The sequence below is a fragment of the Lemur catta genome, chromosome 9 (assembly GCF_020740605.2).
Source record: "Lemur catta isolate mLemCat1 chromosome 9, mLemCat1.pri, whole genome shotgun sequence".
Taxonomy (NCBI): Eukaryota; Metazoa; Chordata; class Mammalia; order Primates; family Lemuridae; genus Lemur; species Lemur catta.
The window spans coordinates 70,607,834-70,625,160 of NC_059136.1; the positions used below are offsets into that span (position 1 = coordinate 70,607,834).

Below are 17,327 nucleotides of genomic sequence, written 5' to 3' on the forward strand. Positions count from 1 at the left end.
GTGGACAGGGCACCAGGCTCCCAGACCCTGGGGCACCTCCCATCTCCACAGACCCGAGCCAGGACAGTAGGCATCATATTGCTTCTCTGCCCATCTTGTGCCTTTCTCTTCCCCAGGGAGATTCCACTCCCCAGGTTTCATTTTGCTCAGTCCTACACAGACATTTCCCAACTCTGGCCCAAACTGCAGGAGACACAGGGGTCCAGTGGGTCCAGGTGATCTGAGTGACTCAAGTGTCTGGAAATTCTGGCCAGAAGCCTCCCAGAGAGAGGGATGGATACAACCAGAGTGATAGTTTTCCTCCATCCAGACTCTTTTTCTCCCTTTCCTCTCCTCCACCTGCCACTGCTAAGAGAGACAGTTGAGCCACCACACCCAGGCTTCCACAGGGAGTGGGGCTCAGACCTTTCCTCGTGGGCTCCTGCGGCAGAATGAGAAGTGCTCAGACTGTGAGTTCCCTGCCCGCTGGCCCTCCCTGGTGCTGCCTGCCTAGCAACTCCATCGGAGCAGGGCACACCCTGAGGCAGAGGGATACAGAACCTGCTTGGGCACCCAGTGGGCAACTCGGGACCAGCATGCTTCTCCCCGGGGTGGTCAGGGACTGATCTTCAGGGACCCAGGGATGGGCACACAGGCCAGATCCCATACCCCGAGATCATGATTGTGTTGCTCAGGGGGCAAGAAGGAGAGATTTGTGAATTAGTCTCAAGAGGTAAAGGAGCGTGCATGGGCCGATCAGAGGGAAGAAAGTGGGTCATAGCTACAGTGTGTATGGGCACCCATCCCCCTACAGGAGGTCTGTGCTCTCAGCTCAGGATGGGATACTGGGCAGGAAGCCTCCCAGCCCTCATCATAGTCATGGAGGAGCTTGGCTGTTTTGAGCTCCCACCTGCCAGCAAATGCCAGGGGGAAACCACAGAGCAAGGGAGGGCGGAGAGGAGTGAGGCCCACTACACACTGCCAGACTGTGAATCTCAGATGGCCCTGCCTCCATAAGATTTGCTGGTTGGGTGTGGCCATTTCAGGCCCTCCCTGGCAGATGTGCCCAGAAGCTGGGAGCAGACTTTAGAATCCCGCAGATAAAGAAACCTTGACAGCTTTTGTGGAGCCTGAGGGCAGGCTCACCCAACCTAGAGCTGCCCAGCTGCACTCCCCCGCAGCTCCTGCTGTGGCAGAGAATAAGGGCTCACCTGAAGTTCCAGGGCCCCACCCACCACCTGGGGCATTCAAATGCTTCTCTTGAGGGAGTAGAGCCAGTCACAGGACCCAAAAACAACATTGCAGGTTGTTCCTTCTGGTAAGGGCCACCTACTGAGAGGGAGGCTAATTTGCAGGCACTTTACAACATTTACTGACTCAGTCATACCTTTACAGCTCACACTGTTAAGAACATAGGGCTGGAGAAAGAGAAAGGATTTCAAAGACCTCCATCCTCCCTCATCAAGGAGAGGCAGAGTATCTGCCTGCTAACATAGCTCACCACCCCTGCAGCCTAAAAACAGCTAGCAACTGAGAAAACCGCCACAGCAAGGATCTCTATAACCAAAGCATCCATCCGAACAGAGATCACTACCAAAGCACCCACAAGCAAAGCCAAAAGTTCGTACCCAACATAAGCTACAGACACACCCATACAAGTGAGGCAAAGGGAAAAAAGCTGTATCAAAACAAAAGAAAATCCCCAAATAAGAAGCAACAGCTGCTCCAGGTGAGAAAGAATCAGTGAAAGGACTCCAGAAGTATGAAGAATCAGAGTGAAATGTCACCCCCAAAAGGGAACACCAGCTCTCGAGCAATGGAAACCAACCTAAATCAGAATATTGTAATCACAGATCTAGAATTACAAATATGGATTATAAGGAAGCCCAACAAAATACAACAGAAAATGGAGAACAAACACAAAGATTACCCAAGTTTTCTGAATTCATTTTAGAAGGTTTTGAAAAGTGTTAAACAATAGCACTTGATAGGATGCCCATCCCCCTTATCTTTATTTTAGTTTTTATAGCACTTTATATGTCCCAGGCAATGTTTTAACCATTTTACACATACTGATGCATTTAATCCTCACAACAACTCTATGAGGTGGGCCCTATTATGATTATCTATGTTTTTCAGACAAAGGAACAGCACTGAGATTTTCAGTAACTTGTCCAAAGAGAGGTAGTAAGTGGAGAGCTAGGATTCTAACATAAGAAGCCTGCATCCAGAGCCTGACTCTACACCACCACCTTTCACAAACATTGGAAGCTAGAACTTTAATTTCTGTGTTTCAGTTTCAATTCAAATAACTTAAGAACTGCAGCATCTTCAGGCCCTGTGGGACTCTGCACAGCTGGGCAGTGCCCACTTCTGGGGGATGATGACACTGGGAAGCCTGTTTGGCTTTGCCATCGGCTATGTGATGGGACTACAGATCAAGTTCACCAGTTCCCAGACCCACAACGTGTTGGGCACTGCCAAGGCTTGTACCCAGATGCTGCTGGCTGTCCTCTACTATGAGGAGACCAAGAGCTTCCTCTGGTGGATGAGCAACATGATAGTGCTGGAGGTTCCTCCGCCTACGCCTGGGTACAGGGCTGGGAGATGAAGAAGCCTCAGGAAGAGCCCGGTCCCAAAGAGAGTGAGAAGAGCACCGTGGCCATGGATGGATGGCCTGGTGCTGGGAGACATGCTCAGGTGGGGCCAGAGCAGCAATGAAGGCTGTCCACATGGATTCCGAAAGGGGTGGTGTGTTGTAGACTGGATATTGCTTTCAGACCCGATCAGAATGTGGTGGTTGAAAAGGAACCAGTGTTTTCAAGTAATATCAGAAAGTTGCTAAATTTTCTTTGCCGTCTTTTCTATTTCTGGGTGTTTGTTCTTCCTTAGGGATCACTCTAGAGGGAGTGGCACCCCTTCCTGCCCCAACCCAGGGCCTGTCTACCTCCATATCACCCTGGGGTTGGGGATGGGCTGCAGCTTTGAAGGGACAGTATTGGTATAGCCATGAAGTCTCCACTTATACACTGGGGAGGTGGGGCTGTGACCCCACCACAGCCAACTGAGGGGGTCGGGAAACCTTACATCTCCAGCAGACAGGCGGCATAGCTTTGGCCCCACAAACCAGTTCTCCTTCAAAGGAGCATGTGAACTCCCTCTGAGACCAGCAGACCCAGGGGCTGCTGGGAAGTAGCCTGGGAATAGGGTACATCATGAGAAAGTGCCCACCACCTAGACCCCGTATTTCCAGCTTTTGAACATGGGGAACCACATACTCTTACAGGTTAAGCAGGGTCATTAACACTCTCCCCCAAGCCCTAAAACCATATTTACCTGCCTGGCTTCTCTGCCCCTGAGGGGCAACTGCATCTCTGGTGTCCCAGCACCTGACACAACTGCCTGGCTCAGGTAACAGCCCTCCGAAAGTGAAGCCAGGGAGCCGCTTCTCCCCTCTTGCAATTCTGCCTCCCCCAAAGCCTTCATCCCCAAGCAAGGCTGATGGAACAAGGGTCAGGGGCTCAGAGCCTCCCACCTCAGCTGTGCCTAGCCCCCAGATCCCTGGAGGGGGCTGTCAGAACCAGACTCTTCCCTTGTGAAGGTGATAAACACATTTACATTCTTCCCTGAAGCTGGGGCTGCAAGAACCTGCTTGTCTCCAATCTTAGTCTTAGTTTATTGGGCTCTTATAACAAAATAGCATAGACTGGGTGGTTTATAAACAACAGAAATTCATTTCTCACAGTTCTTGAGACTGGGAAGTCCAAGGTCAACGCACCAGCAGATTTGGAGTTTGCTGAGGGCCTGTTGCCTGATTCACAGATGGTGCCTTCTTGCTGTGTAGAAGCACAAACAAGCTCCCTCCACCCTCTTTTATAAGGGCACTAATCCCATTCATGCAGGCTCCTCCCCCATGACATAATCACCTCCAAAGGCCCCACCTCCTAATACTATCTCCTTGGGGGTGAGGATTCCAGCATATGAATTTGGGGAAACACAAACACTCAGACCATAGCACTCCCTCAGCACACTCTCCTGATGTCAGGGTGGCTTTTACTCTCCCTGTCCCTTCTGGTGGGCATTTTGTATCCGCTTTCTCCTCAGGGTGATTTGTGGTGTTTTTAGTCCCTACAGTGAAAAGCTGGGGAGAGTGGGTCTTCTCCTCACTCCCCTTCCAGCCCCCCACAATCCTAGGTGGTTTCTAATGTAGTTAGTGGGGCCTCATGCCCTGTGTTGCATGATTTAATAAAGAACCAAGTAAGACAAAAAAAAAAAAGGAAAAGAATTGTAGCGTCTAAGGATTTTCTTAAAGATTAATATTCAATTTGTTTGCCATCTATTTTAGATTAACACTTAAATTCAAATTGTCATTCCTAAAAGACCTTCTCCAAACCTTACCGATACTTCTGAAAATTCCTGTAGCACTTGATGTTGTGTATTACATAATGCTTTATCTTGAATGTCCTACTCCTATTGTATGTTATTTCATACACGCACATTTTACTCTGCAACTGGCCCAATAGTCCCTCTTTGAAAAACATAATTCTTTATCCTCTTATGGTATTTGATATGCATTATATCATGCTTTATGTTGTATCTGTCATTTTCATTTGCATGTTATTTTATGTATACAGACTTTATTTCACAATTAGAATATTCTCCAAGAGAAGTCACCTATTTTATTTTATTATTTTATTTTATTTTGTATTTTATTTTATTTCATTTTGGTGAAGGCACTCTGTTTCCATGTACCTTTAGAATTTACTAAGTGTTGGCAAACATCTAACACAACTCTACATGTAGTGTTGAAAGAATAAATGTTCATAGCAGCACAGCATTCCGAAATCAGTTCACAAGTGACTTTCAGACGTTATATTCCTAGGATTAAAGGACAACTTGAGGTATTGCATTTATCTATTATCTGTTATAGGGATTAATTAACAAGTAAGTTAGAACTAATAAGATCCTTCCAAATGTTGCTCAGAAGTTTCTAGTGGTAGTCTTAGCGAAAAAAATTACTCACAGTCTCTACCAGTGCTTTTACCACTTTAGAAACAGTGATTGAGTCAAATAACCAATTTTAGAAATATCACGCAAATCTCCCAGGCTTCTATCATATGTGGGCCCATGTATCTCCCTGGCTGACAAGACAGTTAGTTCCATAATTCATTCTATCATGGAAGCTCGCTAACTAGCATTTGTTTATAGCATTGTAAGTAGCGCTGTTTAATTACTGAAAACTTGAAATGTGTGTTCTGGTTTATGGCCCACTTAGTATTCTTTTTAATACTTATTAATTGATGACAGTGAAGGATGAGAATGAACACTTCTCAATTACCAGATATTATATATATATATATATATATATATATATACTTCATATAATTAAGGATAACTTACAGTAATTTTGCAAAATGTTAGAAGAAAGTTCTAAGACTTTTCATAAAAAATATACTCCCTTTAACATTCAGTACATTATAGAATTCCCTTATGTATAACAGGCAGGGATTAATTAAAACTACTATGTATCTTCCATAAAAGATGTCGGAAAGGTATTTTTTTTTAATGCAGTGGATGACGATGGAAAATGACATATACATAAGGCAATATATGTAACCTAAACATGTGTACTCCCATAATATGCTGAAAGTAAAAAAATTATTGCTATGAGGTACTAATAAGGAATGGCAATATAGTTCTATTAACCTCAGAAAAGAAGAAAAAAGGTGTCTTGTACTGAATATCATCTAATAAGTAATTCTTCACACTTCCACTTATTTGTATATCATTCAAGACCCTACACAACCTTAAGAATAGAGTTTTGAAAACAAATATAATGGCATATTATACATGGCACTCTGCAATTGATAACTACTTTGAATATCTACATAATATAAAATCTGTTGGAAAATTGTATGTTTAAAATATAGGAATGCATTGAATGTTTCTTTAGTGAAGGAAAAAAGCTGGAATGATAAATAGTTCTAAAGATAATTCAAAGATTTACTAATTCAAATTTTTTTTCAAATGCTTATTGCAGTTAATGTTTTAATTAGCTTAAGGATGATTTATATCTTGGGAAGTGGAAGTTTTGTCAAATCGTCATGTTAGGAAAGTATAATGACAATATGTTCTTTAGACACTGAGGCAAAGCTGATTTTTTTTCTTACTTTTTGTCAGTCCAAATGGTAATAGAGTTATATAATAGTGCCTTGCTAACAGGGTCATTACCTTCAGGATTCTTTAGATGTTTTCTACAAGATTTTTATGACTTAGCTATCTCCACAAGGTTTGTGTACTTCTTCAGGAGCTCTTCAATAGACTATGTTTTTGAAAATGATTATTTATACTCATCATTTCACCCTAGGCTTTATGTCAATCTGTCCCTACTAGATGCTAAGGCACTGCATCTAATTTGTACCTGAAGGCATATCCAGAAGAATAATTCTTATCCAAATGGAATAGGATGGATGCTGCAATAGTAGAGCTAATGTATTTGTTAGAGAGGACTCAAAATAAAAATGCCACAATTCTTACTTTCTTTGTTTTTGACAAGCTTTTAGTAGTATTGCTGAGTAATACAGAGTTGAAGATCATCCTGGTCCCCTGAGTAATTTCAGAACTCAGTATTTTTCACTTAACACTTTCAAGAGACTTTCTTTTTCTTCATAATTTCTAGTGGTGCTGGGACACATTTGAATGAAGAGATTTAATGGGAAAAAATCACACCCTTAAAAGGCAGTATATTAAATATGGGAAGATAAAGAGGCCTTTTTAACAAACTGGTGATATAAGTGGTAAGCTCTGGCCATTAAATATATCAAAATTTCTCTAAAGTGTACATACTGAGTTTTATTTTCTGGATAAGATATTTTTGATATTTTCTGGAAAAGATCTATCATTATAGATTATGAGCTATTATCAAAATAACTCAAAGCACTGTTTTCATATATTAATAGTTTATCTTGACTAAAATATTAGAACATTTCTGAAAATTAATGGAGTTTATGGTATGATTAGCCTAAAATAATAATTCTTAACCAGTGATGATTTTTCCTTGGGAGACACTTGGTACTATCTAGGCAATTATCAGTTGTCACTACTTGGAGGGGTTACAATTGGTATTTTGCAGGTGAAACTCAGGGATGCTGCTAAACATCCTATAATGACAGGACAGGTGTCCAAAAGAAAGACCCAAAATGTCAACACTGCCACAGTTGAGAAATACTGCTCTAAGACTTGCATTGCTATATAATAATAAATAAATAAATAAAATGTAAAAGTTTCAGCAAATACCTTTTAAGGACCAGCTAAATCTGAGAGTATTCTTTATTTACAGAAGACCTCATCTAAACCGATGTCCTGGCTGAATAGAAAATTAATATTTATTGACATATGAATGAATATGTGAATGAATATCCTAACAGTAAGAAGAAATCAATGTACACATTAAATAATACCTTTCTTAATTAAGAACACAACAGTTAGTCAAACGATAGGTATCAAATATAAAATGTTCTTTTGAAGCCAATCATCATTACACTGAGTACACTCATATGTGTTTCTTCACACTTGGACTCATCAGTATTACATTCAGGATCTTCCATAGCCTGGCATCAATTTTATCTCCCTCCATTCTTTTCCATAAGTCTGCTTTGTCATCAACAGGGCTTTTTCCACTTCTGCCTGAATTATAACTCCAGGTATAATGTGTCATCTACCTGGAATGACTATTTCTGTACCCACCCATCTTTTTAATACTAATTTAAAATTTTTTCTTTCTTAAAGAGTCATCTGCCATCACACCTATAATCACCTATTATTATACACAATCTCTTACTTTCAGCAATTACTAACTCCACCATTATGGCCTGTCTATGCCATCTATTCAAAGTCTGTATACAATGGTGCAGCCAAAAATATATAGAAAATTTCCCATACCACTAGAATGATTTCAGAGGCTGAAATATTGATGTGCACATTTTTATCACATGGTATATACCGTATGCAGGCAATATTCTAGTACTTTACAAACATAAAAGTTCTGTATTGTACTCTATGAACTAAACACTACTATTTCCATTTTATAGGTAAGAAAACAGATTCTTAGTGAATACTATCTTCAATTTACTCAACAGCATGTGGCAGAGAAGCTAATCTGTTTAGCAAAGATTATATTCTTCCTGCTTACTTGGTTACTAACAGCGAGTAGCTGTCCAGCCCCACTTGTACCTAGGTGTGGTCAATGGAATGTGAGCAGATGGGATGGGCCCCACTTCTTGGCTTGAACTGCAGAACTGCCAGAGCATCATCCTCCTTTTCTCTTCATCCATCTGCTAGCTTGATGTCTTGCCCAGGGAGATTATGGGACCACCTACTAAAAAATGTCAGAGATTTCTACAGCCTGGTTTCTGAAAGACTGAGGAGAACAGAGCTTTGACCTCTCTACTCTTTCTCCGCCTCTGGGCACTTATTGCATTTTATGTGAGGAAGAAATGCATTTCTATGTGTTAACTATTGAAATATCAGGGTTTAGCTGATACTGAGGCTGTCATACTCTAACTAATATATTGTATAATATTTATCCTATGAGAAAGATGAAATAAATCAACAAGTCTCTTTTAAGTACAATGTCATAGATAATAAGGGTGATCATACATTCCAGTTTGTCCAGGATAATCCTGGTTTAAACCTGATGTCATAGCATTATCAGTGAGAGTAACGTTTTCACTCAAAAGTATCCCTGTTTGCATGATAACGTGTATGGTCACCCTACTGATATGGAATGAATTACTAGCAAGAAGAAATAGTAAAAATAATTAGGGTCACAAAATGTGAGCTTGAAATCTTACACCACCATTTGCGTGATATAGGGAAAATTCATTTCTTTGTGCTTCCGCTCCTAGTCAGCAGATGGGCATATATACTATTATCACTTAACTCTCACCATTGTTATGAAAAATCAAAGAAGGCAATATGTGCATGATAGAGCTTTGACAATGATGAAGTACTGTGCAAATGTCTAGCTATTAATTAGAGAAAACTGTGAAAGGATGACATTTTAAGGAATGTGTAGAAAGTTTTGCATGAATAAAAATATTTCTTTAAACCCATATATCATTCTCTCTAACCTTTGAATAAAATATATATGTGTTAATATTTGATGCTTATTACAGACTGGATTATATTTAGAAAAAATGAAATTAGGCCAAAGGAATAGCTTCCTCTGGGCTGTCTGACTTTCCAGAGACTGAATACCTCGTCACCCTAACAATAAGACATCAACCACTGTGCCTTCTCTTAACAGCAACCCCAATCTATAGCTCTTCACTTCCCGGGTAACTTGCAACTGCCCCTTCCCCTTCCTGCTTCTCCCCCTTCTCCTCTTCTTCCTCTTCCTCTTTCTTCTTTGTGTTTTTCTTCTTCTTGTAGTGCTCTTTTCAAAAGTAGGGAAAAGCCCTTTAGCCACGCCCATCCATTCTTCCAATTAACTATCTATCCAACCATTCATCCAGTGCTCACTTACTGAGCATTTGCCATGGAAGTGTTAGCACTTGCTAGGTGCTAAGTAGATGAATAAAATCATACACAGTCAATGCCCTCATGGAACTTATAGCTAAGAAGGAGAAGGGACAGATATCAATTACAAAATGGTGAATATAAAAATACAATTGAAAGGAAAATACCTGCTAGAAAGTGAAGTAAAACAATCACAACTCTAACTAGGTTTGAGGAATCAAAGTAGGTATTCCTAAAGTAATGAAATTTGGTTTGAGATCTGAAGAACAAACATCCAGGTAAAGGGAATGAAGAAGTGGGGAAGCGGGGTGAAGTGGTACAGAGCTTGGTAGGGAAAAACATTCCAGGCCATCAAAAGAGCATGTGCAAAGGCCCTGTTGAAGGAAACAGCGTGACTTGTTCAAAGAACTGAAAGAAGTCAATTTAGATGGACCACTGAGCAAGGCTGAGAGGACTATGATGTGAGTCTGCAGATGACAAAGAAACAAATGATGTGGAAACTTGTAGGCCACAGCAAAGATCCCAGTCTTTTTTTCTGAGAACAATGAGAAATCCCTGAAAGTTCCAATCAGAGAGTGACATCATTGGATTTGTATTTTGAAGAGATCATGCTAGACGCAAAACATAGTTGGAAATAAAAACACATGAAATCCATTAGTCTTAGGGTATGCTTGACAGAGACTGTTGCAAGCATCTGATCTCCTTTTCTTTGCTCTGACTCAGTATTTCTCCAACATCTTCCTCCCTATCAATGCATTTCTATTACCTCCCCGAGGATCAGGATGAAGTATATTCACCACATTTACTTTAAAATTAACAATCCCTATTCATCATGCTCCTACTTTGAATTCCTTCCACAGTTACAAGACATTTATAATGTGATAAAATTTATTTAATTCTTTAATTATTTAAAGGATTTTACATATCCTTTGTCCAAAGTAAACTTTGCTTTTTAAACACAGGGGCAACTAAAATACAGGTTTTAAAACTAAAATGATTTCTATAGATAAATTTTTCTAATATTTGGTTCCTCATACTATTAATAGCTGACTTCTCAAGTTCATAGATTGTATCTTTTACAAGCACTGTAACAGAAAAATAATCTGAAAATAAAGACATTACAAATGTTTATTTATGGCATGTGTGTAATCAAGCCAATGTAATCAGTGGATACGTGAAATTGGCACTGACCTATTCTTAGTCTCTAATCTCTGCATGATATTCCGGTACAAAAGAACACTTTATCTGTGATCTCTCATATAAAAATTATCAATATTACACATTTAAAAAGTCTGTTTCACCTTTCATGTAACGTGTTTGAGAAAAAATTCTAATGACTTCAGTTAGATTAAAAATTTAATAAATATTTCCAATACTAACAAAGCTTAAAATCCAAATTCAATGAAATATTGAGAAAAGCATATGTTAGATTTCACCTTCTTAAATTTACGTTTTATTAAAATCAGGCCGGGCACGGTGGCTCACGCCTGTAATCCTAGCCCTTAGGGAGGCCGAGGCGGGTAGATCGCTCGAGGTCAGGAGTTCGAGACCAGCCTGAGCGAGACTCCGTCTCTACTAAAAATAGAAATAAAAATTACCTGGACAACTAAAAATATATATAGAAAAAATTAGCTGGGCATGGTGGCGCATGCCTGTGGTGCCGGCTGCTGGGGAGGCTGAGGCAGTAGGATCACTTGAGCCCAGGAGTCTGAGGTTGCTGTGAGCTAGGCTGAAGCCACGGCACTCACTCTAGCCCGGGCAACAAAGCGAGACTCTGTCTCAAAAAAAAAAAAAAAATTACATTTTATTAATATCAATTAAATAACCACATGTAGAGATACATTTTTGTAAGAACTTTTACATTATAAATTTTGTGTTTCTTACAAAAAATTCAAAATTAGGAATTTCATAGCTGGATTTTGATTTTTTTAGGAATCCCTAAGTAATACGAGTCAAAATACAATCAATTAGTCTTTTCCATAGAAGGCTTAGCAATCCTCCCTTACAGATCAAAGGCAGGAAGCCAGGGATAAAAATGAATATTCTTTTCCCACTGTGGTGCAAAAGATTTACTGAAGAACTGGAAATGTATAAGCAACTGACTTAAATTATGGCCAAGTTTCCTTTTCTGTATGATAACCAAGCATATGCTGTGATGGGTGCATGGAAGGCAGCAATACCAAAAATCTACCTCTCCACCCAGTTTATTTATTTGAAATCCTTTTATGTGTTATATGATTATATCTCCAAATATATGATAAAGGGTATTAATCAAGAAAATTTCCTCAGACAGCCAACTGTAATCTGGAACTGAGCAGAAGAGCCATCAACGGGGAAAAGAAGAGAGGATGATTTTGAAGCATGCATCACACCTTGGAACACAGCCAGGCCTGGGGTTACATGCCACCCAAAGCTTGCTTGAGTAGAGTGTGTACTAAAAAACACAGGTAGAAACTATAAAGAAAATAGCATATAAATGAAGTCGCCCAAAATAAATATGTCTACCTCCCAATCAAGCGTAGGACATGTCTTGATTATAAGCAAATTTTAAAAAAGTGTTGGGGGGGAATAGAATTGGAGATATTTTTTGTTATTTTTCTGTATTTGTGTTTGTTTTTGTTTACTAACCCCCAGGAACATAAACTACCTTAGTTATATTATTAGTTTATGTTTTATATGCCTTTAAAAGAAAGAACCTCCTAAAATAAAACATTGCTTTCAATAAAACATTCCTCATGTTAATAAAATGATGGACCATTGAACTAACTCAGGCTGTCTTTTTCAGTGTTCTGGCCTATAATTAAGGAATACATGTCAACATAGAACAAAAAATCCAACAGAGAGAAATTAATCAAGACCTTAGAATGTAACCTACTTTCAAAATCCAGATTAAAGTTCCAGCATGTTGAACTCCAATTTCAGAGCTCCTGTAGTTACTTTGAGCACTGTGGTTTTTAGGTAGGATTTAGCAATTCTTAAATAATTTCTCATTTTATTAATATATGAGTTTGAAAACAATGCTATATGTACCCTATATAAAATCTAAAATGTAGATAGACTATGATAACAGTTTTATGGCAAAATTCAACTTTATGATAAAATACTCCTGAACTTTATAGAGTTATTTTATAACACAAACAGACATATGGAAATCTTGATCTTAAATTTTCTAGTGTACTATAGTCAAGTGAGTAAAACCATCCTGGATAGGTGTGCAAAGATTGACTTGCAATTGTTCTGCAGAACATTTCCATTTATGCCAATGGATTCATTAAAGGTAGAGAATAAAACTTGAAAAAATAGATAAAATTTTCTCTGCTACTCACTAGACAGATGACTTGGTAAAGAAGAAGTTGATCTAAAGAAACTTAGGCCTAAATTTTAGTAATTTATGAGTGCTTAAACTCTCTTAAATTATGTTTTTATGCACTATAATTTAAAAATTGGGCATATGGCCTTGGAAGTTTGAAAATCATTAGTAGTTTAGACAGCAGTCCCCAACCTTTTTGGCACCAGGGACTAGTTCCATGGAAGACAATTTTTCCGTGGACATGAGGTGAGTGGGGAGGGGTGGAGTTCAGGTGCTCAGGTGGTGAAGTGAGCTATGGGGAGTGGCTGTAAATACAGATGAAGCTTTGCTTGCCTGTCTGCTGCTCACCTCCTGCTGGGCGGCCCCTGGTTCCTCAATTTCATGGAAGACAAATTTTCCACGGACCAGGTGGGGGATGGGGTGGAACTCTGCACCTGGTCTCTAACAGGCGATGGACCAGTACCAGGGAAAGGAGGGAGGTTGGGGACAGCAGGTTTAGGGGAAATAACTTAAGGACTCTACAGTTAAGAAAGCAGTCACCCAAAGTAGGAAGTTTGGGAAGGCAATAGTAACTACAGCTTAGAGCTGGGGATTAGATAGCTGTGAAGAAAATAGTTTTGATTCAGATCTTCGCAGAGAGCTTATCAGAAGTGTTTTTCCTTTTAGGGACCCAAAAATTTTTCCGCAGCTCAACCTTGAGACAATATACTCCTCTCACTTTATATACTGTACCTGGGTGAGCTAATCCATTTCTATAGCTTTAACACTATCAGTGCTGATGACTCACAAATCTATACCATTAGTCCAAATTTCTCTACTTTTGGCCTATGTACCCAAAATTTCACTAACACATGTACCTGGATATCCCCAAGCAATGGTATTGATATTAATTGTATATATTCAGTCCTGAAAACATTGTCTTACACCAATACTTTTTTTCCCTAGAAAAATCATTCTTCATCATCCAAGTGACTTGCAAGACTATTCAACAGAGACTCCAACCCAGACATATGAGACTCATTCTTGAGTCTTCTCTCTCGCTCTCTGTCTCATTCATTGTGCCAACTAGTTATTAATGCTTATCAAGATCGTTTTCCTCATTTTTCCCTCTTCATTTCCATAATTTGAAATCTGAACTCTTTCAGTAGGTTCCCAACACATGTCCCTGTTTTTACTTGTATAATCACACTATTCCATCCACCAAACTGCTAATGGATTATTTTTTCAATAAATGAAATTTCAACATATTACTTCCCAGCTTAAAACCCCTTTATTTGCAGAATAAAAATAACTCTGAATAATATTTGCCATTTAATATATGTTATGTTTCATCACATACATACCCTATTCTCATTTTAAAGATATATCTATAATCTTCATAAAACTTTAAGAACTCACATTAGGATGTTTAATTTTTTCTAGTACTTTAATCTCTAAATCTTATATAAATATTTTAAACATGTAATAATAATAAAAATGTTGTTCCCATTCAGAAAATGATACATAATATGCATATTATTTGAGATCAGCTAAGATAATGAAGTTCAAGTACTAACCTAGTGCACGGCTTAATCAATATTAATTTCCTTCCCACACTAAAGAAAAAGGAGAATTCTTACATAAGTTGTGGTAAATGAAGCTAATATCAATTTCATATAATGATGGCCTATTTAATCTATAATCAATTCACTTCATATTAAAGGCTTTTCAGAGTTTCATGGGGGCTGCAAATTATAAAGGACTTATTTGGGAACAAAAACACCCAAGATGCAGGTGATTAATTTACTTGAACCTAAGTTTTCCCAAATTACCAATAACAAAGATACAGTACTTAAAGTTAGAAGTGGATATACTTCCTGGAAACTAATGGTCTTCAGGATTTGATTGAGGAACTAACTTTCTATATGGAACAACTGGAAGACACACCTTTGCCTGAATTTCTAGCTAAGTGGTTTAAAAAAATGGTATATATATTCAGATACTTGACCTGAAAAGCACAGTTATTAGGTAAGTTGTAAATCGCTTTCTGTATGAAAAGCCATTCAGCTTCCACAGAAGTAGTGAAAGACTAGATTTGAACCAAAGGAATAAAGTCTTTGCTGGTCTCAGGCACAACGTGTGATTACAGCTGATTAAAATATATGCTCTGGAGATTAACCTGAGGACAAAACTAAGAGAGGATCCAAGAGGAATGACTAAGAATGACAAATGGCATCTTGTTAGAGGCACAACTTAACTCTGTGCCTCCCAAAGCAAAGCAATTAGGTGTCACCATTTTTCCCTTAGGTTTATGCAAGGAACACACTAAATTTTAGTGTGAGTATTTCTCCGTCCATTGTATTCTTTTCAACAAGATAGAGATCAACTGAATGGTAATAGGAAACAGAACTCCAGAAAATTAGCTATAGCTCATTAAAAAGTGAACCGAACTTTTAATTGACCTTATATTGGTAACATTTTTAAAAAACAAAATTAATTAAATGCATTTCTCCAAGTATATGCTACTTTCATAATAATCAGGATACAGAAAATAAATGGAGTTTTCCCTGAAATTGGCTAGGATATAGCTCTGAAGTAAGAGCTTCAACTTAGAAAGGAAAATAAAAATTCAGAAAATTCCTATATCAATGTAAGCAAGTAGAATGGAGGCATTAAGGAAAACAAAGAGGGACAAATTGAAACATGCCAATATCTACTGGAAAGCATTACCTTTCTTTAAAATATTGAAAAATGGATGGGAGACATAAATAAAAATTATATTCCTACATGATAATGATTATTTGTGGTTCTATAGCATGAACTTATACAAAACATCTTTTGTTTTTTACTAAAGTCTAATACCTCAGTTTTAATGAATTTTAATGAATTCCTTACCTTCCCAAACATTTTACCAAATTATGTTATATAACTTGATATATATTTGAAATATTCTTAGCACTCTTCTAGCTTGATTTTTCTATACTTTTAACTCCTTCCTTCCTTTCCTTCCCTCCCTCCCTTCCTTCCTTTCTTTCTTTCCTCTTTCTTTCTCTTTCTCTCTTTCTTTCCCCTTCCCTTCCCTTCCCTTCCCTTCCCTTCCCTTCCCTCCCCTCCCCTCCCCTCCCTTCCCTTCCCTTCCCTTCTCTTCTCTTCTTTTCTTTTCTTTCTTTTTTTTTTTTGAGACAGAGTCTTGTTCTATTGCCCCGGGCCAGAGTGGAGTGGCATCATGATCTCATTATAGCTCATAGCAACCTTAAACTCCTGGGCTCAGGTGATCCTCCTGCCTCAGCCTTCTGAGTAGCTGGGACTACAGGCCTGTGCTACCATGTCTGGCTAATTTCTTCTATTTTTAGTAGAGACAGATCTCATTCTTGCTCAGGCTGGTCTCCAACTCCTGTCCTCAAGAGATTCTCCCGCCTCAGCCCTCTAGAGTGCTAGGATAACAGGCGTGAGCCACTAAGCCCGGCCAATTTTCAACTCATTTCTTTTGTATGCTTCTTCAGCTTTATGAGTGTGGACAGGACAGAGGCAGCATCATAAATTAAAATACATAATCCAGATACTGATAAGGGCTAGGAAAAAAATTAAAGCAGAGTAATGGAATCGATGGCAAAGGCAAGGGGGCAGAAGATTTTTCTATTTAAATAGGCTGGTCAGGAGAAGCCTCCTTGTGGAGATAAATCTGGAGCACAGCACACAGTAAAGCAGGGAGCAGATAATTAGCAAAGGTCTGCCTTCTGCGCAGAGGGAATAGCAAGTCCAAAGCCCCTGAAGTAGGAACAATCTTGGAATGTCTGAGGTAGATCAAAGCAGCCAGCATTGCTAGAGTTGTACAAGAAGACAGAGAGAATATGGAGACAGAAATGAAGATGGGGCAATGTGGGGCTTTGCAGGTATGGTACAGAATGTCCATCTTATTCTGTATGAGAAAGGCATTCAAGGTTTAAAAGCATGTTAATGACCTAATCCAATCTATGTTTTTAAAAGACACTCTGGCAAGCAAGAAGGGAAAGAAGCAGACCAGCTGGGGAGATATTCCAGTCCACCTGATGTACACTGGTAGCCTGTATGAGACGGCCTTCAGTACAGATTTGAAAAGTAACTGGGTTTGGGATAGATTTGCAACATATTGATAAGCAAACTTGAGGATGGGTTATATTTGGAGTGTAGGGGAAGAGAAGAATCAAAGTTGACACCTAGATTTTTATTTGACAGACTGGATAAATGGACATTCCACTGATTGTGATGGGAAAGCTTGAGGGTGGAGCAGGTTGAAGGAGTGGAAAATCAAGAGTTTTGCTCTGGGCAAATGAAGCTGAGGTGCCTTTCCGATATTCAAGACAAGAAATTATATAATCAGTTTGATATACGAGAATGGACAGGGCAAGAGATATAAATTAGGGCATCACTGATGTATTAATTGTATTTTTTCCTCATACAGAAACATCTAAATAATTATGTAATTTTTACTTTTTAATTCTACATTAATTAAAAATATTTTCTTCTGTCTTTTAATTTTACTTCAGATTACATTTTTTTC

At 38.8% G+C, this 17,327-nt stretch overlaps 1 protein-coding gene across 13 annotated transcripts in view; it reads right to left on the reverse strand.

The window, feature by feature from the left end:
* RALYL (RALY RNA binding protein like) overlaps positions 1-17,327 on the reverse strand; it is a 644,676-nt gene that overhangs the window by 330,663 nt on the left and 296,686 nt on the right. The gene's annotated exons all lie outside the window — the stretch shown is intronic.